A 23,631-nucleotide genomic window follows, 5' to 3' on the forward strand; every position below is an offset into this window, starting at 1 on the left:
TCACACTGCGCAGCATTATTCTAAAAGAGGAAGGACGAGAGTAGTGTAGGCAGTCTCATCAGTAGATCTGTTACATTTTCTAAGTGTCCTGCCGATAAAACGTATTCTTTCGTTAGCCTTCCCCACAACATTTTTTATCTGTTCCTTCCAATTTATGTTGTTCATCACTGTAATTTCTGGGTATTTACTTGATTTTACGGTCTTTAATTCACTACGGCCTTAAATTCAGTACCTGCCGTAGAGTTGATTAATAACTTCTGTTCCCTCATTCATCTCCTTTTTGTGAATTTCCGTCTCAAATAAAGTACGTATACATGCAGACTGAATCGACAAACGGAAATTTGCAACAGTTCTCCTGTTCAACAGGTAGGTGCACTAACCACTACGCCACCCAGGCACAGTGGTTTCGCACAACTGCGCGGACTACCTTAGCACGCCTCCCTCCTCAATCAAAATTCTCATTCACGCCTCAGCCCACTTGGTATTGTCCTTGAACTAGAAGTACAAATATATTGGAATGGCACCTCGGCAGTGAACGAAAAGGGGGGATGCTGCCTGGAACCTAGGCATAGGTGCTTTTAATCAAATGAAACTATTTTATTCCAGAGACCTTTTCAAGTCTCAATAAAAGAAGAAATGAAAATTTGTACCAAGTCCGGAATTCGAACCCAGGTATTCTGCTCACTAGGCAGATGCGCTAACCACTAGGTCACGTGCAGTTGGGTATCATTACTGCGTCAGGGTGGCGTAGCGGCTGGTGCATCTGCCTAATAGTGAGTAGTAGACCGGATTTCGAATCCTGACCTTTGTACAAATTTTTATTCGTCCCTTCTAGTATGCACATGCACGTTGTTTCAGAAGTGACAGTCAATAATTCACGCATGTAAAGTATAGGCCAAAAGTAGCTAAAAAGGTCCTGGGTCCACAAATCAACCGTAGCGTGGAATCGCATTAGTTCGAGGTGAGAACTAACTGTAACGCCCCCGGATTCTGCAGTATTCACGTTGGCACCTCAAGATTTTGAATCGACAATTTGTTTGTTTGCGCATGCGCAACTACTTCCCTTCTCCCCCTACGTGCACTGTGCCGTATCGGCGCCACAATTAATCATAAAGCGTGAAGGCACCATGGACAGAGGTTACATCAGTGAAGAGTATGTTGACATGCACTTCTTGTATGATAAAGCGAATAGCAGTGCCCTTGAGTCTCCATGATTGCATGGAGAAGCTTTTCCTCTCCGCCGGCTGCCCTTCGGGCGCACAGCTGGTTACATCAGCGCCTTAAAGAAACCAAGAATTTCGCACACCATGTACGAGAAGGTCGACCCCCATCCATAGCAGCCGGTGCTGAGGAAAGTATGTTACGCATTGTACACAAACGTCCGAGTATTTCAACAAGGAGGATTTATACCCAAGAGCGTCTCCTGAGTCATAGCAGTGTGTGGCGGTACTCTATCCATATCATCTCCAGCGAGCGCAAGCCCTCAAAAACTCGGAATTCCCGCCGAGAGAAAATTTCTGCCAGTGGATGCAGTAACAGTGTACCCAGAATCCCCTGTTCGCAAGCAGTATTCTGTTCACGGATGAGGCTCGATTTACGCATGACGGTACTCTTAACTACCATAACTGTCACATTTGGGCCGATGTCAATCCTAACGCAATACAAGTATCACGACATCAGAAGCGTTATTCGTTGAACCTCTGGGCAGGACTGCTCGGAGACCACATAATTGGACCATATTTGCTACGACAGAGACTAACCGGACAGCAGTACGTTCGGTTTCTGCGGACTGTACTTCCTGATGTACATGACGATGTTCCACTGAACCGACCTCTGAACACGTCGTTCATGCACGACGGTGCTGCAGCACATTCTCTTTTACGAGTGTGCCGGCGTCTAGCTCAGACGTATGGTCAACATGGGATAGATAGAGGAGGGCCTGACCCATAGCCTCCAACGTCTTTGGTTTAAATCCCAGGGAGTTCTGCATGTGGGGTCATGTCAAAAGTCTGGTCTACGCTACCGAGGTCAACTCTCTTGAGGAATTATGTTTGCGGATTGAAGCAGCCTTCCAGCATTTACAGAATTCCCAAGGACTGTCTGAGAGAAGTCGCAACTCAGTTAAGAGACGAGTTCAATGTGGCATTCAGACGCATGGACAAGATTTCGAACACCTATTTTAATGTTCAGATATTCCAAGTATTCGTAGACACCGACGAACCGCAACGGAAAATGTGTTGTATCTGGACAACAGTTAATTTGTGAACACATGTTTATTGGAGCTTTTTAGCTACTTTTGGCTCGTACTTTCCATGTGTCAATTGAACTCCCTGTATACGTCACAGATGTTTGAGACTTGAAAACGTCTCAAGAACCATACAGTTTCATTTGATCAAATAAAATAGCTTCCTTTTAATGATCTGAAATCTCCAATCGGTAGACTTCACCTGTAATTAGGTTACTCTGTCCCTATTCTCGCGTACCATAAATTTGGTGTATCTTTTACCTGTGCAATATTGTGTGCAAAGATATTTTCTAGTCTCGGTTTACTGTGGAAGATGGAGACTTCCTTGCTGCTCCATGCCAACCGACCGACTGGTCACACACCGCCCAGCCGGAAACTATATCCGCCACACCAAAGATAGTACAGCAGTACTAGTATCGATACACGCTGCTGCTGCCACTCATGGAAAGGACAGCAACATTATCGCGATAACTGCAGAAGAAATAAAACCATAATACGGCAACTATAGTTTAACCCAAGACAAGCATGACTCGAGCCAGCCACGGCTCATGTCTTTTACTGAAATCTCCCCTTCATTGGGATTGGTGGAATCTTTCATGCTCATTTTCCTTATAATTCTTGAAATTATTATTATTGGTGTTAAACTCCAAGTTCTGTTTGAAAAATCATTCTGCTTCCGATACCAACCGTCAGCGTTATAATGACTGATAACTTGTTTTTAACCTTTTCATATGTACACCCCCATATATATTCTTAACTGAAGTTTTTATGCATTGTATTTGTTTTAGTTTTTTGGGCTAGACTGGAAGCATATTTTCCTTGCTCACCGAATATCTAGTCAATGTTAGTTTTGCGCGTTTCATAGCACTTTGACCTGGTTATTGAACACACATACGTTCATCATTTCCGCCAGTTTATTGCAGTCATGCGGTTTCTTAAAATTATTGTTTTTTAAGCCTTGTTTGTGTTAGGTCCGTCTCAAGTGGAGTGATTTCCGAGACCACTAGCCATCATTCGGAATACAGCCTTTCCTCTTAGCCCTTACATTAATGAACATCCTTCTGGGTTGCTTTTCCCATAGTTTCATGCCGGCCGGTGTGGCCGTGCGCTTCTAGGCGCTTCAGTCTGGAACCGCGTGACCGCTACGGTCGCAGGTTCGAATCCTGCCTCGGGCATGGATGTGTGTGATGTCCTTAGGTTAGTTAGGTTTACGTAGTTCTAAGTTTTATGGGAATGATGACCACAGATGTTAAGTCCCATAGTGCTCAGAGCCGAGCCCATAGTTTCATTGGAGGTCGCACTGTGTGTTCTGAGTGTATGAATCTCGTTTGCTTTGAATGCGCCTGATCATGGGCATGAATTCACTTCCCCATTCCTTTAGAATACGTATGTTGTACTAAATGTAATCTGTGTATGTCGATTATTGGCACAGGTGCCAAATTTGTGTAACAGATTTTAAGCGCTTATCAGATCCAAGAGAGAACTATTATTTCCCAAAATCCCAACATAAAGAAACAAGTAACTGTATTTCTGCAGCTCACGTAATTAATAAGGGCTAATGATATAATACATTTGCATTATAGAGAGTTCAGTCGATGATCATTAGCCTCAAAGCTCTACCAAATACAGGACTTGTCACTTTTGTATTTGTAGCACATCATGGGAAAATTAATTATATTCAGTTATCTGTTCTGGCTTAGCAATATTGTGATACTGCTGGTCTCCACATGGTTCCTAGTTACCTGCTCCCTTTGTGCAAGCGTTTTCTGTTTCGCGAACGTTTTCCATTATTACGGACTGGATTCATTACACCGTTGCCCTACAGAAGACAGCAAGTCTTACTTGTTCTTCTATCACTTTTCTTTTAACAAACATCGAAACTCAAGCCTCTTTTCACCCTGTGATTCTCCCACGTTTATGAAATAGTACAAAGAGGAAGAGTGAGAGAGACTTAAAGTGTTTCTTCTTGTTTTTTGTTCGCAACGTATCACTACACTATAATTCTGAAATAACATGAGGAGCGTAATTGTAATTTTTTATCACTGTTGGATATGTCATTGTCTCAGTGTAAGACTTAAAAATATTAGAAGTGTCTCAAATATTTTTTATCATTGTTTATCATTCATCATTATCGTTGTTTACTTCCTTTGTACAGGAACACATGACACAAACTGCACTGATTAGTCTATATGCATGCTCGAAAAATTTATTTGTGCAAGATCATTTGCTATTTTCATGAACTACTTATTTTTCAGAAAATCTCAGACTGATTATTTGAATCGACAGTGACCTGGGGCAAGATGTGTCATTTTTTTTCTCAAAACCATTGTGACTGTATGTCAGTTTAGATTTCGCAGAAGTGAGTTATCTATGAAAACACTATGGTCAGCCTCTTCTAACTATACCACACAATGAAACTGACCCCTTTTTATTTTTCTTCTATATTGTATTTAGCGATAATGGTTGTATTTAGTATTGCATACTTTTATTTAATTCTGATTGTTCTTCTTGTTGGATTTCTAAAGGGAGATATTGTGTTCACCCTTCATGATTAATATTCGTTGCTTGCGACAGGTTTTCGGAGAAATATTTCTGTCTGCCTTTCTGTTACAAAGACTCAAATTACACATTTCTTCTGCAGAGGTGTAACTCCCGTTTCATCAATGCCTCAGCAGCCTGCTCAATAGACATGTCCTTTAAAGAAGACGGGCTTCCCAGTGTTAGTAAAATAACGGGTACATATTTGGCATCCCACACGCATGTCGCTTGGGAAAGCTACCTTGGTGACGCGCTTGCCCTTCGTGAATGTCGGAGAATTTTCAGACAGTGTGTCACAGTAATTTGCTGTTTACCGCACCTTGTCTTTTTCCAGTAGCTGGGGAGGAAAAGATTCTCTAAGAATATACTCATACTACCAACTCTGAAGTAGACCAAAGTGTTGGCAACAGTGCCGGCCGCGGTGGCCGTGCGGTTCTGGCGCTGCAGTCCGGACCCGCGGGACTGCTACGGTCGCAGGTTCGAATCCTGCCCCGGGCATCGGTGTGTGTGATGTCCTTAGGTTAGTTAGGTTTAAGTAGTTCTAAGTTCTAGGGGACTTATGACCTAAGATGTTGAGTCCCATAGTGCTCAGAGCCATTTGAACCATTTTTTGTTGGCAACAATAACAGGGATAAGAAATGAATTTTTTACTGCTACAGCTAAAGATACCTTATATGTCTCCTGGCAGTCACTTGACTCGTTGTACACACACGCAGATGACGAACACGGTCACAACACTGTCACATTTTGGCAGCTACCTATAGGAGGATCTGCACTTGGTAGCAGCACACATACTCTGGTTCACAGTCTGAAAACTTATGTGACAGGATTCTACGTCCAACTAAATGAAAAGTCAAACAGTTGACTTATAGTTTCAAGTCACTGATTTCCTATGATCACAACTATGTCTCAAGCTGCTTAAATGTTTCTAACAGGCAAGGGAAACGTGCGTTTGCGATCATTAAATGTTACGTTTTCTACTAGTCTTTACGCAAGTGATTATTACACATCCTATAGCAGTTTACCGACAGTCATCTAAGCAGTTCTGAAGTATATTAAAGGTACACGAAATATTAATTACCTTCCCAAAACATACAGTGGCAATAAATTCACATATACTTAAAGCGTTTTACTCGAATTCAGACACTGCTTACAACCCGCAGATGACTTCACACTGTGTTGCTTAAGGACCATTCTATTGCAACGTAACGGCTTCTAGTGAATCTAATTATCACAATATAATCAGAACAGTATGTAGCAAGACATGAATAATACGCTTCTGAAGAGGATTTCTGTTTATGGTTCAAATGGCTCTGAGCACTATGGGACAACTTCTGAGATTATCAGTCCCCTAGAACTTAGAACTACTTAAATCTAACTAACCTAAGGAGATCACACACATCCATGCCCGAGGCAGGATTCGAACCTGTGACCGTAGCGGTCGCGCGGTTCCAGACTGTAGTGCCTAGAACCGCTCGGCCACCCCGACCGGCTTCTGTTTGTGCAAAACTGATATTTTGTGTAACATGTGCTCACTATCGTAATATTACCTTTATATATATATATATATATATATATATATATATATATATATATATATATATATAAAACTTATAAATTAGAAGCGTGGACAGAGCAGGGTGGTGTGAGCCAATCCTTATTTGTTACAACTTGCAGCATATCTTCTGAAAAAAGAACTCCTCTCCCCATTAGTCTTAAGCATCAAAGACAGAAATATTTATTCTAGCTTATAATTTGTTGCAACAATTTTCATTTCAGGATATTGTTTCCCCCTACATCGTTGCCTCAGTACATTCGCAGAACTGCGCATTGTCATTGTAAGAGTTTCATTTGGTCAGAAGTCGGGTGTTGTCTGGTTTGCAATCATTCGTGTTCCATCAAGTATTATTAATCAAACATGGAGAGTAGGATTCTTCAAGTACAGTTTACCTGCTCAGCTCAGTATCTGTCACACAGTTGGTTAATGACATCTACTCCCTCATTCATTTCCTTCTTTATGAATTTCCGCTTCAAATAAAGTAAATTTTCTGCAGTGATTTGGAATCTCTAGTAAGCAAGCTTCTCCTAAAACTAGGCTATTAAGTCCCTATTCTCGTGTATCACAGGAATTCCTGCTCTTTTTACGCGTGCCTTAGTGTGTTCGGTGGTATTTGCGAGACTCGAATCTAGCCGTCCACGTTGGCACTGATTGCAGTTGTATGTTCGTTGCTTTCCGAATATTTATTCGTTTCAGAACAATAATTTCGAGCTTGTAATATATTAAGAGCATCTGGACGAGGTCAAGTTTTAAAAAGAATGATTTGTAACGCATGTACAATTCGGCATTGAAAATTATAACGTGAAGTGCTCCCTGCCGCCGTTGGATAAGCAGCTGAGCAGCAAGTCGTATACTCCTAGCTCACTCATTTGTTACATAGTTCAATTCTTAATTTCTTTGCGTGTTTTTGGTACTTGCATTGTTTAATTCATAAATTTCTAGCGTATTATAGTATTTGAGAGTGTAGCATCGCGTTTTAGTACCTGAATAGCGTAAATTCGCGTAGTCGTTTGTCTTCTGTTTTTGTTTTGAACGGCCAGTGTCGGTTGGTCACAGTCAGTGTGCTCCCTGCCGCCGTTGGATAAGCAGCTGAGCAGCAAGTCGTTTACTCCTAGCTCACTTATTTGTTACATAGTTTAATTCTTAATTTCTTTGCGTGTTTTTGGTACTTGCATTGTTTAATTCATAAATTTCGGGCGTATTATAGTATTTGAGAGTTGTAGCATCGCGTTTTAGTACCTGAATAGTGTAAATTCGCGTAGTCGTTTGTCTTCTGTTTTTGTTTTGAACGGCCAGTGTCGGTTGGTCACAGTCAGTGTGCTCCCTGCCGCCGTTGGATAAGCAGCTGAGCAGCAAGTCGTATACTCCTAGCTCACTCATTTGTTACATAGTTTAATTCTTAATTTCTTTGCGTGTTTTTGGTACTTGCATTGTTTAATTCATAAATTTCGGGCGTATTATAATATTTGAGAGTGTAGCATCGCGTTTTAGTACCTGAATAGTGTAAATTCGCGTAGTCTCCTTCCGCCGCCGAGCAGTGTCACCAGTGCGCAAGTAGCAGCATTACTGCATTTACTAGGCAATCTTGTATTTTAATAACCGTTTAAATTTTGTTGATTTGTTTGCGCTCTCTGTAGATTATTTCAGACGTTCTTTGCAAAACAGTTTTTAGCATGGATAGGGACTGCAACTGCTGTGTTCGGATGCAGGCTGAGTTGGCATCCCTTCGCTCCCAGCTTCAGGCAGTGTTGGCTTCGGTCACACAGCTTGAGGCTGTTGCCAATGGGCATCACTGTGGGGGTCCGGATGGGGGTTTGTCGGGGACGGCCAGCTCGTCCCATGCATCCCCTGATCGGACTACGACTGTGGTTGCCCGGGATACTGCCCGCATTGAGGCTGATCCCTCACCTGTGGTAGAGTGGGAGGTCGTCTCAAGGTGTGGCAGGGGGCGAAAGACATTCCGGAGGGCTGAACGGAAAGCCTCTCCAGTTTGTCTGACGAACCAGTTTCAGGCTCTGTCTCAGGCTGATACTGATCTTCGGCCTGACATGGCTGCTTGTCCTGTTCCAGAGGTTGCCCCTCAGTCTGCAAGATCCGGGCAGTCGCAGAGGGTGGGCTTACTGGTAATTGGGAGCTCCAACGTCAGGCGCGTAATGGGGCCCCTTAGGGAAATGGCAGAAAGAGAGGGGAAGAACACCAATGTGCACTCCGTGTGCATACTGGGGGGAGTCATTCCAGATGTGGAAAGGGTCCTTCCGGATGCCATGAAGGGTACAGGGTGCACCCATCTGCAGGTGGTCGCTCATGTCGGCACCAATGATGTGTGTCGCTATGGATCGGAGGAAATCCTCTCTGGCTTCCGGCGGCTATCTGATTTGGTGAAGACTGCCAGTCTCGCTAGCGGGATGAAAGCAGAGCTCACCATCTGCAGCATCGTCGACAGGACTGACTACGCACCTTTGGTACAGAGCCGAGTGGAGGGTCTGAATCAGAGGCTGAGACGGTTCTGCGACCGTGTGGGCTGCAGATTCCTCGACTTGCGCCATAGGGTGGTGGGGTTTCGGGTTCCGCTGGATAGGTCAGGAGTCCACTACACGCAACAAGCGGCTACACGGGTAGCGGGGGTTGTGTGGCGTGGGCTGGGCGGTTTTTTAGGTTAGATGGCCTTGGGCAAGTACAGAAAGGGCAACAGCCTCAACGGGTGCGGGGCAAAGTCAGGACATGCGGGGACCAAGCAGCAATTGGTATTGTAATTGTCAACTGTCGAAGCTGCGTTGGTAAAGTACCAGAACTTCAAGCGCTGGTAGAAAGCACCGAAGCTGAAATCGTTATAGGTACAGAAAGCTGGCTTAAGCCAGAGATAAATTCTGCCGAAATTTTTACAAAGGTACAGACGGTGTTTAGAAAGGATAGATTGCATGCAACCGGTGGTGGAGTGTTCGTCGCTGTTAGTAGTAGTTTATCCTGTAGTGAAGTAGAAGTGGATAGTTCCTGTGAATTATTATGGGTGGAGGTTACATTCAACAACCGAACTGGGTTAATAATTGGCTTCTTTTACCGACCTCCCGACTCAGCAGCATTAGTGGCAGAACAACAGAGAGAAAATTTGGAATACATTTCACATAAATTTTCGCAGCATGTTATAGTCTTAGGTGGAGATTTCAATTTACCAGATATAGACTGGGACACTCAGATGTTTAGGACGGGTGGTAGGGACAGAGCATCGAGTGACATTATACTGAGTGCACTATCCGAAAATTACCTCGAGCAGTTAAACAGAGAACCGACTCGTGGAGATAACATCTTGGACCTACTGATAACAAACAGACCCGAACTTTTCGACTCTGTATGTACAGAACAGGGAATCAGTGATCATAAGGCCGTTGCAGCATCCCTGAATATGGAAGTTAATAGGAATATAAAAAAAGGGAGGAAGGTTTATCTGTTTAGCAAGAGTAATAGAAGGCAGATTTCAGACTACCTAAGAGATCAAAACGAAAATTTCTGTTCCGACACTGACAATGTTGAGTGTTTATGGAAAAAGTTCAAGGCAATCGTAAAATGCGTTTTAGACAGGTACGTGCCGAGTAAAACTGTGAGGGACGGGAAAAACCCACCGTGGTACAACAACAAAGTTAGGAAACTACTGCGAAAGCAAAGAGAGCTCCACTCCAAGTTTAAACGCAGCCAAAACCTCTCAGACAAACAGAAGCTAAACGATGTCAAAGTTAGCGTAAGGAGGGCTATGCGTGAAGCGTTCAGTGAATTCGAAAGTAAAATTCTATGTACCGACTTGACAGAAAATCCTAGGAAGTTCTGGTCTTACGTTAAATCAGTAAGTGGCTCGAAACAGCATATCCAGACACTACGGGATGATGATGGCATTGAAACAGAGGATGACACGCGTAAAGCTGAAATACTAAACACCTTTTTCCAAAGCTGTTTCACAGAGGAAGACCGCACTGCAGTTCCTTCTCTAAATCCTCGCACAAACGAAAAAATGGGTGACATCGAAATAAGTGTCCAAGGAATAGAAAAGCAACTGGAATCACTCAATAGAGGAAAGTCCACTGGACCTGACGGGATACCAATTCGATTCTACACAGAGTACGCGAAAGAACTTGCCCCCCCCCCCCCCCCCCCTTCTAACAGCCGTGTACCGCAAATCTCTAGAGGAACGGAGGGTTCCAAATGATTGGAAAAGAGCACAGATAGTCCCAGTCTTCAAGAAGGGTCGTCGAGCAGATGCGCAAAACTATAGACCTATATCTCTGACGTCGATCTGTTGTAGAATTTTAGAACATGTTTTTTGCTCGAGTATCATGTCGTTTTTGGAAACCCAGAATCTACTATGTAGGAATCAACATGGATTCCGGAAACAGCGATCCTGTGAGACCCAACTCGCTTTATTTGTTCATGAGACCCAGAAAATATTAGATACAGGCTCCCAGGTAGATGCTATTTTTCTTGACTTCCGGAAGGCATTCGATACAGTTCCGCACTGTCGCCTGATAAACAAAGTAAGAGCCTACGGAATATCAGACCAGCTGTGTGGCTGGATTGAAGAGTTTTTAGCAAACAGAACACAGCATGTTGTTATCAATGGAGAGACGTCTACAGACGTTAAAGTAACCTCTGGCGTGCCACAGGGGAGTGTTATGGGACCATTGCTTTTCACAATATACACTCTTGGAAATTGAAATAAGAACACCGTGAATTCATTGTCCCAGGAAGGGGAAACATTATTGACACATTCCTGGGGTCAGATACATCACATGATCACACTGACAGAACCACAGGCACATAGACACAGGCAACAGAGCATGCACAATGTCGGCACTAGTACAGTGTATATCCACGTTTCGCAGCAATGCAGGCTGCTATTCTCCCATGGAGACGATCGTAGAGATGCTGGATGTAGTCCTGTGGAACGGCTTGCCATGCCATTTCCACCTGGCGCCTCAGTTGGACCAGCGTTCGTGCTGGACGTGCAGACCGCGTGAGACGACGCTTCATCCAGTCCCAAACATGCTCAATGGGGGACAGATCCGGAGATCTTGCTGGCCAGGGTAGTTGACTTACACCTTCTAGAGCACGTTGGGTTGCACGGGATACATGCGGACGTGCATTGTCCTGTTGGAACAGCAAGTTCCCTTGCCGGTCTAGGAATGGTAGAACGATGGGTTCGATGACGGTTTGGATGTACCGTGCACTATTCAGTGTCCCCTCGACGATCACCAGTGGTGTACGGCCAGTGTAGGAGATCGCTCCCCACACCATGATGCCGGGTGTTGGCCCTGTGTGCCTCGGTCGTATGCAGTCCTGATTGTGGCGCTCACCTGCACGGCGCCAAACACGCATACGACCATCATTGGCACCAAGGCAGAAGCGACTCTCATCGCTGAAGACGACACGTCTCCATTCGTCCCTCCATTCACGCCTGTCGCGACACCACTGGAGGCGGGCTGCACGATGTTGGGGCGTGAGCGGAAGACGGCCTAACGGTGTGCGGGACCGTAGCCCAGCTTCATGGAGACGGTTGCGAATGGTCCTCGCCGATACCCCAGGAGCAACAGTGTCCCTAATTTGCTGGGAAGTGGCGGTGCGGTCCCCTACGGCACTGCGTAGGATCCTACGGTCTTGGCGTGCATCCGTGCGTCGCTGCGGTCCGGTCCCAGGTCGACGGGCACGTGCACCTTCCGCCGACCACTGGCGACAACATCGATGTACTGTGGAGACCTCACGCCCCACGTGTTGAGCAATTCGGCGGTACGTCCACCCGGCCTCCCGCATGCCCACTATACGCCCTCGCTCAAAGTCCGTCAACTGCACATACGGTTCACGTCCACGCTGTCGCGGCATGCTACCAGTGTTAAAGACTGCGATGGAGCTCCGTATGCCACGGCAAACTGGCTGACACTGACGGCGGCGGTGCACAAATGCTGCGCAGCTAGCGCCATTCGACGGCCAACACCGCGGGTCCTGGTGTGTCCGCTGTGCCGTGCGTGTGATCATTGCTTGTACAGCCCTCTCGCAGTGTCCGGAGCAAGTGTGGTGGGTCTGACACACCGGTGTCAATGTGTTCTTTTTTCCATTTCCAGGAGTGTATATAAATGACCTAGTAGATAGTGTCGGAAGTTCCATGCGGCTTTTCGCGGATGATGCTGTAGTATACAGAGAAGTTGCAGCATTAGAAAATTGTAGCGAAATGCAGGAAGATCTGCAGCGGATAGGCACTTGGTGCAGGGAGTGGCAACTGACCCTTAACATAGACAAATGTAATGTATTGCGAATACATAGAAAGAAGGATCCTTTATTGTATGATTATATGATAGCGGAACAAACATTGGTAGCAGTTACTTCTGTAAAATATCTGGGAGTATGCGTGCGGAACGATTTGAAGTGGAATGATCATATAAAATTAATTGTTGGTAAGGCGGGTACCAGGCTGAGATTCATTGGGAGAGTGCTTAGAAAATGTAGTCCATCAACAAAGGAGGTGGCTTACAAAACACTCGTTCGACCTATACTTGAGTATTGCTCATCAGTGTGGGATCCGTACCAGATCGGTCTGACGGAGGAGATAGAGAAGATCCAAAGAAGAGCGGCGCGTTTCGTCACAGGGTTATTTGGTAACCGTGATAGCGTTACGGAGATGTTTAATAAACTCAAGTGGCAGACTCTGCAAGAGAGGCGCTCTGCATCGCGGTGTAGCTTGCTCGCCAGGTTTCGAGAGGGTGCGTTTCTGGATGAGGTATCGAATATATTGCTTCCCCCTACTTATACCTCCCGAGGAGATCACGAATGTAAAATTAGAGAGATTAGAGCGCGCACGGAGGCTTTCAGACAGTCGTTCTTCCAGCGAACCATACGCGACTGGAACAGGAAAGGGAGGTAATGACAGTGGCACGTAAAGTGCCCTCCGCCACACACCGTTGGGTGGCTTGCGGAGTATAAATGTAGATGTAGATGTAGAGTTATACTTTCGGGAAATGCTTCCACTTATCCCAGAATCAGCTTTAGCAGATGAAATAAGTGTGTGTTTGAAGCTGTCATCTCTTTTTGACCAGACTGAAGAAAGCCAGTTAAGAACAAAATATGAGAGTCGAATTTTCCAATGATGAAGCGCGATATTTTGCCTAAAAACACAAACTAATGAAGCGCTCACCCATTTGATCGTGTAATTGGCAAAATTGAACTTAAAAACACACTAACGACGCTCCGAAGTTTCCCCAATGCTCTTAGTATGTACTATCAGATGATTTGCGTAGTTTAACGGTAATTAATTACATACACAATGCTTGCTCGTGAATCAATCTGTCTACTACAGAAAATCATATAAAGTACTACAATAGTCATTGGGCATTGTCTGAACATAAATATGGCAAAAGTGGGTGACTTTAATTTATAAAATATAGTGATCGTCAACAGTCCAGATGAATAGATAGATAAAATTTATCCGAATATTGTTCGAAATGACACAAATTCAAATAGGTTGTTTGAAAGAGCCAGGCTAACTGTAATTAATGAAGTAGTTGATGATATTAATATTTAAAAATTGAAAACAAGGTTACTGGCGAGGGAATTATATAAAAACGAATCGACTCAGTGCCTGGCGCAAATTAAAGTTTGTCAAAAATTGACAAATTGTCAGCAGGAAATATGATATCGTTGTGTTTGCATATTAATTTATTGCGTCCCGATCGCTTGAATGCATATAAAATAATTACATAACCGGTTGCGGCAAATAGCTTCCATCTTCCGATGTGATAAGATCCACTACACGTACTATGTAACTCATATGGTTTGGGGAGTTCATTTACGTACATTGTCTAAAGGTAAAATGGCAAAAAAAAGTACAGTTTGTTTGCTCGCATTTTAATTTGTGTGCGTTGATTAAGAACGCGTGCTACAACTCCGATTATATGTTGAAACAGCAACGGAACACAGTGACATTAGCAGTGAAATGTTTCAGCAAGAGATGGATATTAACAATAAAACAATATTACATATCTCTCGATTTCTGTTTCAGCCATAGCTACTGAAAATAGCTTCACTCGGAAAGCAGTAAGAATAGAGCTTACGTCTACTGCGGTTTCCTCTCCTCGGAGATTAGCAAGGCGTCCGTACGCACTTCGGAATACTGCGACTGAACGTGGGGCTGCCACGCTGCTCCCTGTGCGCGCACTAGACATCGACTGCGCACGCGCCCCAGGCTGTTGAGCGTGTCCCCTGTTTATATACTGCGGGGGGAGGTGACAATTCACTATGCGCGTTTCCGAGAACGCCGGTACAAAGATATCTCTTTCCCATGCAGTTGGGTCCCAGCCCACGACTGGCTCCATAATTACAGCTCACTCACCGTCACGGGTTACACAACAGCAAACATGCCCTGTGTAGCAGAGACGTCAGCAGCAGATTGGTATGAAGTCCGCTGGTACAACGAAACACACAGCAAGTAACAATGATATCGCGCGGTTCGTCAGTCTACAGATAAGAGTGAGAATAGCAGAGACTGGCGATCAGGGAAATGCTTTACAGCTTTTTATTTACTCGCCGCTTGCGCGAAATACCACTGAAACAGGCTCTACTTCAGCATTGAAAAACACAGCGTGACGAAAGCATTATCTCCGTAATCCACACTAGCCCGGCAATCAGAGGATTAAAACAGACAGGCTGAACATCGTGGTGAGCAAGTTCTGTTTAGGACATAAGTATCAGTCTTTTCTTAGGTATTAGATACCCAGGAGTTGTGGTCGGAATACGCCGATTCGACTAGAGGTCGGGCACTGGCTCAGAATGTCGTTTACTTGATCCATTTCATAGAGAACCATTGAGGATTGCAAATGTCTCTGAAGTGCTCCGAAGTGTAGCTCTACAACTATCGACCGAACTCCATACGACGGAAGACGTCCGAAGCGGAGCAATCACAGGCAGAGACAATCGCTCCCATTCGCTCACAGTCCATCGGAACTGAAAAAACAATGTAACTCAGTAAAAACCGAACCCCGCAAACAGAGAGGTGATCATCTCATTTTGTTCTGTATCTATATTTTCTGTAAGCCGCTGCACAACGCATGACGGAAGATACCAGTGGTACTGATTTTCTTTCCTACTCCGCTCTGGTCCTGATTAAGTGAGAAACGAGTGTCCGTATGTCCCTGTAAAGTGCTCTAATGTCTCTCATCTTGTTGCCACGATCTCGGCACGTGTAAGCGATGTTGGTCTCTCAGTCTACTTCGAATATGGGTTCTTTAAATACACACAACAGCATTTCGCGTGGACAACATCGTTTTTCTTCCACGGAATCCCCATTTACGTTCCCAGAGATTTTCTGCTAGACTTTCGTATAGGCTGCAAAACATGTTGCGATCCTAGCAGCGTTTCTCTGAATTCGTTGGACGTCTGTTGCTGTGCCTACTCGATAAGGTCTAAACGTAGAAAAAACACGCTAGAACTGGTTGCACTAGCGTCTTGTATTGATTTCCTTTACAAATGGTTCAAATGGCTCTGAGCACTATGAGACTTAACTTCTGAGGTCATCAGTCACCTAGAACTTAGAACTACTTAAACCTAACTAACCTAAGGACATCACACACACCCACGCCCGAGGCAGGATTCGAACCTGCGACTGTAGCGGTCGCGCGGTTCCAGACTGTAGCGCCTAGAACCGCTCGGCTACATCGGCCGGCGATTTCCTTTACAGATGTACTACATTTTAAGAGAAGCGTTTCCAGTGATTTCTTAGAATTACCCCCTAAAATCTTCCATGATCTGACGTGCTCTTGATGATCACCACTAATCTTGTAATCAGATAGCATTGGTTTCTTTCTCTTTGCTATAAGCACTGAAGTTTTATCTACACTGATGCAAAAACTTCGCAACACCGAAAGATAATGTAGAGCAATGAAATTTCTGGAATACATTTGTCTAGGTAACGCAGTAGGTACTTACACTCCATGATAACAGGTTAGCGTATGACCGAAATAAGGCATTCCAAATTTAAAATGCTGGTACGTTAAAAGCCGGTGTAACCGTCAGAATGTTGACTGCAAGCATGAAAACGTGCATACGTTGTGTTACACAGGTACCGAATGTCAGTTAATGGAATGGAGTTCCATGAATTTCGCTATTGGTCGGTCAACACAAGTCCGGTTAATGCTGTTTGAGGATAACGCTGGAGATGTCATCCGATGATGTCCCATATGTGGCCGAATGGAGAGAGGTCTGGAGTTGGAGCAGACCAAGGCAACTTATTGACACTCTGTAGAGTGTGTTGGGTTACAACAGCGGTATATCGGCGAACGTTATCCTGCTGGAAAACACTCCCTGGAATACTGTTCATGAATGGAACAAAAAAGGCGAGTCACCAGACTGACTTACACATTTGCAGTAAGAGTGTGTGGGGTAACCACGAGAGTGATCCTGCTGTAATACGAAATCGCACCTCAGACCGTAACTCCAGGCTTACAAATGGTTCAAATGGCTCTGAGCACTATGGGACTTAACTTCTGAGGTCACCATTCCCCTAGAACTTAGAACTACTTAAAACTATCTAACCTAAGGACATCAGACACACCCACGCCCGAGGCAGGATTCGAACCTGCGACCGTAGCGGTCGTGCGGTTCCAGACTGAAGCGCCTAGAACCGCTCGGCCACCTCGGCCGGCTCCAGGCTTACATCCAGCGTGTTTAGCACGCAGAGAAGATGGCTGCAGGCCCTCAACTGGTCTCCTTTTAACTAACATACAGCCAGCATTGGCACCGAGGCAGAACTGGTTTTCAGAAGAAAACAACAAACCTTCACCCTCCCCTCCAGTGAGCTCTCGCGTGACACCACTGAAGTCTCAAATAACGATGGTTTGCGGCACATTGAATGCACGCTACGGAGCCTCTGGCTCGGACCTCTCCTTGAAGTAAGCGATTTGTAACAGTTCGTTGTGTCACTGTGGTGCCAAGTGCTGCTCAAATTGCTGTTGCAGAAACAGTCCGATGCGCCAAAGCCACGCTCCGAACACGACTTCTTGTGTAATAGAACCCAGTACGTTGTCCTCGATGGTAAGTGTTCATCGGAGGTGAGGGTATCATCTGGAGTGCCCCAGGGAAGTGTGGTAGGTTCGCTGTTGTTTTCTATCTACATAAATGATCTTTTGGATAGGGTGGATAGCAAAGTGCGGCTGTTTGCTGATGATGCTGTGGTGAACGGGAAGGTGTCGTCACTGAGTGACTGTAGGAGGATACAAGATGACTTGGACAGGATCTGTGATTGGTGTAAAGAATGGCAGCTAGCTCTAAACATTGATAATTGTAAATTAATGCAGATGAATAGGAAAAAGAATCCTGTAATGTTTGAATACTCCATTAGTAGTGTAGTGCTTGACACAGTCACGTCGATTAAATATTTGGGCGTAACATTGCAGAGCGATATGAAGTGGGACAAGCATGTAATGGCAGTTGCGGGCAAGGCGGATAGTCGTCTTCGGTTCATTGGTAGAAGTTTGGGAAGATGTGGTTCATCTGTAAAGGAGGCCTGTTATAAAACACTAGTACGACCTATTCTTGAGTACTGCTCGAGCGTTTTGGATCCCTATCAGGTCGGGTTGAGGGAGGACATAAAAGCAATTCATAGAAGGGCTGCTAGATTTGTTACTGCTAGGTTTGATCATCACGGAAGTGTTACGGAAATGCTTCAGGAACTCGGGTAGGAGTCTCTAGAGGAAAGGAGGCGTTCTTTTCGTGAATCGCTACTGAGTAAATTTAGAGAACCAGCGTTTGAGGCTGACTGCAGTACAATTTTACTGCCGCCAACTTACATTTCACGGAAAGACCACAAAGATACGATAAGAGAGGTTAGGGCTGATACAGAGGCATGTAGGCAGTCATTTTTCCCTCGTTCTGCTTGGGAGTGAAACAGGGAGAGAAGATGATAGTTGTGGTACGAGGTACCCTCCGCCACGCACCGTATGGTGGATTGCGGAATATGCTTGTAGATGTAGATGTAGATGTAGACGATGATCTTCCCTCTCGGAAGTGCCATGTTGCCGGCCAGAGCTCATACTGTCTCGTGACGATGGCTGCCAGCAGTCATGTACAGTGGCTACATTCCTGTCAAGCCTTTCAGCAATATTGTAGAAGGAATATCTAGCTTCACGTAGCCGTGTTACACAACCTCGTTCTAATTGAGTGAGGTGTTGATAATGGCACCTTTGTCGGCTTAAAGGCAATTTTTACTAACAGCTACTAGTGCCACTATTATGCAACTCACGTTAAATTTGAAGGGATGCCATCTTTACGTCGCACAAATAGTTCATGATGCGATTTCTTCCCATCAGTTTATATTTAATGCCAACTGAAATTCGTTGTATCACATGGATATATTGTTATCTATATTGAAACTACCTCAATGAAAGCGTCATTAACAATACCTTGCTATGGTGTCTAAAGACGTCGGATAGCACATCATTTGCAAGCAGACCCTTCCTTTACGCATAAGTATATGTCTGAGTGATGCTAAATGTTGTTTTTTACATAAATAAAAGTATGCTCTTATATTAACCTCAAATCATCAGCTCCACCCTTAATTTTGTATACCAATTAGTGAATTTACTCATTGAACTTTTGTTGCCAATGCCTGTGGTCACTTTCAGAACTCAAATTAATAATCAAATTCACGAATTTAATAAGACTGAACCTTAAATTGCTGGTTTACCCATGTACCACCACAATAAAATAAAAACAGTGAATACTAGAGTGAGTATGCATGAGAACAGTGGTGTATTTAAGTTTACAAAATAACGGCAAGTTTTATTACTTCTTCTGGAACTGCAACTGACTGATAATTCTAACATCAAAAATGACAAACACAAATCAGAGAAGGAGTGGTGTTTGATAGGCAAAGCATACATTGGGAAAGAGGCTATACATATACTTCCTTGAATTAATTCGTTTTACAACACAGTCTCACTTTTACATGAAACCACGGTGAGGCCGAACCTCTTTTCAGATGGAATCTACTATAACCAATTATACCACAAACATGGTTCACCTGAGAACAAGGCAAGCCCCCGACCCAGTCTGCCCCTAATCAAATGTAACAATGACAGTTGACTGACGCAGAAGGCGCCAACTTACTGAGGACCAGTGCTACTGTCAATATTGGAGCATGTTCGATAGAGGAAGACGGCATTAGGGAAGATTTGTTGAGGGAGGGCCACAGTATTTGTGTGCCAGCGGTAAGCGCAGTCATGTCTGTTTCCATTCGAGAAGTCAGCCTTAGGTGTGTCCTCGACACAGGGCAGCCCCTTTTCGCTTATCAGACAGGTAGCGTTTCGAATGTGTGAAGAGACGGGGAGTTGGCCGACTTTCCAGACGAGAGGAACCACGGTCAGGGGTGCAATATACAGAAAAAGCATCAAAATTAAAATACAGGCTCGAGTAAACTTCCTTTGTCAAGGTCAAGAGTATGAGTTCAATTTTTTTGCGATGCCACTAATGAACATTATATTGGGAACTGACTCTATGAATGCACACCATGCCATAATTGATGTGGCTGGAGGTGCTATGACTGTCATCACCAGGAGCAACCCCATCAGTGTAATTTTTGAGGAATGTGTTTTGCACAAGGAGTCTGAAGTGAGCTGTCTGAAATTACATGTTAGAACAGAGTTGTGACCTGGGCAGGAGGTTTTTGCAAATATGATTAGTGACCTGGACTCACAATCTAGTGAGCATGAGAGGAATCCTGTTTTCATGGGCATGGTGGACAGGTGTATTTCCGGTGCAAGAGCCACGGATGCTAATCGAGTGGTACTGTGTCATGTTCTGAGAAGCCACGCCCGAGTATTTTCTGACACACTGGGGTGATCAGTGGATTTCTGTACCACTTTACAGTGTGTGAACATCTACCATTTCTTGTTAAACCCTACCCTATTCCACTGGTGTACAAGAGTAACGTGGAAGGCGAAATAAGTAGGACGCTGGAACAAGGTGTAATAGAGTGAGCAAGGAGCTCCTATAACTCTCCATTACTCATAGTACCAAAGCGGGACAAGTCTGTGAATTTGGTGTTGGACTCGTGACAAATACATATGATTATTATGTTGGAGATGGATAGGCCAGAAAGACTGGAAGAACTTTTGTAACGCTTTCACGGTGTGTAAGTTTTATCGTCTATTGATCTCTGGTAGCTACTGGAAAATAATGCTGGATTTGTCATGCAGGCAATACACTGCATTCCTCTGTAATGGAAGTTGCTACAGGTTTAAATGCCTCATTTTTGGGTTGAATGTTTCTTCAGCCACCTTCATAAGAGGCCTGAATAGCATACTACCTGATGACCTGAAAGCACGCATAACAGTGTACGTGGATGACATTCTCATTGCAGAGAAGTCATGAGAGGAATACAACTGGGCTCAAGGTATTCAAGAAAGTTGGGGTGATTGTGACTCTGGACATGAAAGTATGAAGTTTCTGGGTCATATTGTGTTAGCAGATGGGATTCATCCAGACCTCGACAAACTTGCAGCCATTGTGATGCTTGCTTCAAAGTGCCAGCTCTGGGGTTATTTGGGACTCTGCAATTTCTACAAAAGATTTTTAAATCTGACTGTTTTGTCAACCCCTCATTTGTGTGCACTGATGGGTAAGAACACTGTTTGATTCTGGGACGAGCAAGCATACAGCGAATTTGAAGGGCTTAAAAATGCACTGGTTAGCGCTCTATTGCTCACGCACCCAGATCTGAATCAGGAGTTCTGTCTGATGACAGATAGCTCAGTGACTGGGATGGGAGCGGTGTTGTTCCAGACGGAAGGTGGAAAGGACTCGTCTACCTGGAAAACTATTTCATTCGCCAGCTGTGTGCTCTCATGGAGTGAACAGAACTACTCTGTCACAGAGCTTGAAACCCTGGCGATTGTCTGGACATTCAAGAAATTGCAGCACTATTTGTTCAGACTCACGACTAGGGTGTGCAGTGACCACAGGGAGTTACAATTCTTAATGAGTGCCAATGTTAATCATGGTAGGCTAGGACAGTGGACAGTGTTTCTCCAGGAATACCATTTCATGGTAGAATATATTCTGGGGTACAAGAGCATTATTGCAGATCCTCTGTGTCAGATGCCTGTCGAGTTCACCCATGCTGAGGATAGTGCAGTAGATGAAAACAATTTTAGTGATTTATATCTACAGAACATGGTATTTGAAAATTATGTCACTGCATCACTAGGAATTGGGGGGGGGGGGAGGAAGACAAGGACAAAGTTTTACGTGACATCAAGGAGAAATGGCACGATAAATCTCGTGCAGCCATCAGGCAGTATTATATTGTACAGATTGGTGTCCTATTTAAGAGGCGAGCCCTGGAAGACTCTAAGTGGCTGTTAAAGATTCCCGAGGAACTGGTGAATAAGCTCATGTGGTACATGCATTTGAGCTATGGTCACTTTGCTGCGCGGAAATGGTTGGAGAAGCTGAGGGAAACCTGCTATTTTAATAATATGCTTTGGGATATCCGTAAAGTAATTGGGGTTTGCAGGTCCTGTCAGCAAGCCAAGCTGCCCACTGTATCGTTTGCCGTACCAATGCACCCAATCGTTCCCAGTAAACTCAGGGATCTCATGGCAATAGACCTATTCGGGCCACTAGTGCGCTCCAGGAACGGGTCTACATACATTTTCGTGGCAGTAGAGCTGACATCAAAATTCGTCTGCCTCACCCCAATGTGTAGGGCCACTGGGAAGGCCGTACCGCCGTGTTCGCTAACCACTTCTTACGGGAGGATGGGGCTGTGAAGCATGTGATCTCGGACAACGGGACACAATTTAGATCACGTCACTGGGAGTGTAAGCTTCGGAGAAAGCGGGTTAGGTCGATCTTTACATCCCTTTCCTGCCCTTCAGCAAATTCCTGTGAAAGGTGGATGAAGGAAATTGGAAAATTGTGTCAGTTATACTGCCACCGTGACCACCGGATGTGGGACTCGAAACTATCCAGTTTCAAGAATGTGGTGTCACCGCCAGACACCACACTTGCTAGGTGGTAGCTTTAAATCGGCCGCGGTCCATTAGTACATGTCGGACCCGCGTGTCGCCACTGTCAGGGATCGCAGACCGAGCGCCACCACAAGGCAGGTCTCGAGAGACTGACTAGCACTCGCCCCAGTTGTACGGACGACGTAGCTAGCGACTACACTGACGAAGCCTCGCTCCTTTGCCGAGCAGATAGAATAGCCTTCAGCTAAGTCAATGGCTACGACCTAGCAAGGCGCCATTAGTAACATTGCATGTATCTAAAGAGTCTCACTTGTATCGCCACAATCTCCAGATGTACCAAAAGGATGGATTAAAGTTAAGTATTCCAGAAGCTACGTACTTTTCTTTATAGCATTCATTACGTATCCTGTTTCAGACCTCACGCCATCCTGCTTTGGCTTAGCGCGTGCTTTCGGCTTCCTCTCATTGTGTCTAGGCTGTCTTGTCTAGACACAACAAAGAATATATTGAATGAATTACCAAATATCTCGACGATGCTTCCACCGATTCTAGTCCTGAAAAACAAGGATCCCCGAGTAAGATAAAAGAGGTGGTTCCGTGGCTAACGGAACCGAGGTTACAGAGATCTGAAATTGTGGAGCTGAAAAATATAGAGTGCTGCAGAGGCTCGGGTAAGAGCCTGCAAAAAGAAGGTGCGGAACGCAGCTTTTCACATAAGTCAGAAAGTACTTGTACACTCACACAAGCTCTCAAATAAACGTGCTGGGTTATCAAAGAAGTTCTTTTTCTTATTCAATGGACCATACAGAATCAAGGGGATTCCACATCCGAACGCACTTAAGATAGAAACAGTCCGCTCTCGAAAGTCGAAGGGCCTGCACACATCTACAATGTAAAACCGTATCTTGTGTAAGTAGCAGATGATCATGAACCTCTGAGATCGTAACGACGTTTTTCCCCTATGTTTTGGATTCATTTCTTAGGTCGGTGAAATTAAAGTGTATTATTACCTATGAATTATGAAGAGCTCCTCAATATGTTTAGTGTTGTACCTCATTTTCAGCAGAAAAGGATCGTGTTGCTTAATTTTATAACATCAGTGTATGAATGGTTATGAGGATCAGATGAGACCCTTTCTCTATCGGTAAAGTAACACTTTTTTTCTCAGGAGTGAAAAGGCATGAGTGTGGTGGTGTGGCGAGTAAATGGTTGTAAGGTGGTTGTTTATGATAAATTTCGGTTGTGGCATATATATTCCCTCTTAATGAGGATGATTTTGTGAGATTTGCAACTGT

General features: G+C 44.5%; 1 protein-coding gene across 1 annotated transcript in view; it reads right to left on the reverse strand.

Annotated features, from left to right (window-relative positions):
- The window catches only part of LOC124596127, a 43,432-nt gene extending 28,889 nt beyond the window's left edge, over nt 1-14,543 (reverse strand). The window contains exon 1 of the mRNA XM_047135147.1: nt 14,426-14,543. The gene's annotated coding sequence lies outside the window, so the exon portion shown is untranslated. The remainder of the gene's footprint in view (nt 1-14,425) is intronic.
- Between the last annotated feature and the right edge of the window lie 9,088 nt (nt 14,544-23,631).

The sequence above is a fragment of the Schistocerca americana genome, chromosome 2, assembly GCF_021461395.2.
Source record: "Schistocerca americana isolate TAMUIC-IGC-003095 chromosome 2, iqSchAmer2.1, whole genome shotgun sequence".
Taxonomy (NCBI): domain Eukaryota; kingdom Metazoa; phylum Arthropoda; class Insecta; order Orthoptera; family Acrididae; genus Schistocerca; species Schistocerca americana.